Source organism: Penaeus monodon, chromosome 20 (assembly GCF_015228065.2).
Source record: "Penaeus monodon isolate SGIC_2016 chromosome 20, NSTDA_Pmon_1, whole genome shotgun sequence".
Classification (NCBI taxonomy): Eukaryota; Metazoa; Arthropoda; class Malacostraca; order Decapoda; family Penaeidae; genus Penaeus; species Penaeus monodon.
In genome coordinates this window covers 30,738,442-30,738,711 of record NC_051405.1, presented here as the reverse complement: position 1 = coordinate 30,738,711, position 270 = coordinate 30,738,442, and the positions used below count along the sequence as shown (strand labels likewise).

At 34.1% G+C, this 270-nt stretch overlaps 1 protein-coding gene across 1 annotated transcript in view; it reads left to right on the top strand.

The window, feature by feature from the left end:
* LOC119585968 overlaps window positions 1–270 on the top strand; it is a 12,677-nt gene that overhangs the window by 9,181 nt on the left and 3,226 nt on the right. The window lies entirely within an intron of this gene.

Sequence of the window (270 nt, the reverse complement as noted above, 5' to 3'; positions counted from 1 at the left end):
TTTTTTTTTTAAGAAAATAATGCGTTTTCTGAGAGGTTAAAATTGCCTTTGATGGAGAAGAAAGCCGAAAGTTTGATCTTTTGTGTCAATTACGCAGTGGAAATGGATAGATATCCTGGGTAAGTTAGTTTTTGAGAAACTGTATGTTTAGTAGTGTCAAGGCTGTTTGTTTTAACCAGATAAATGGGAGAGAGAGTTGCTGATGAGCTGAATTGTCAGAACTAATGGCTTTACCGTTATATTATTCCTTGATAACCTTTGATATGTGAT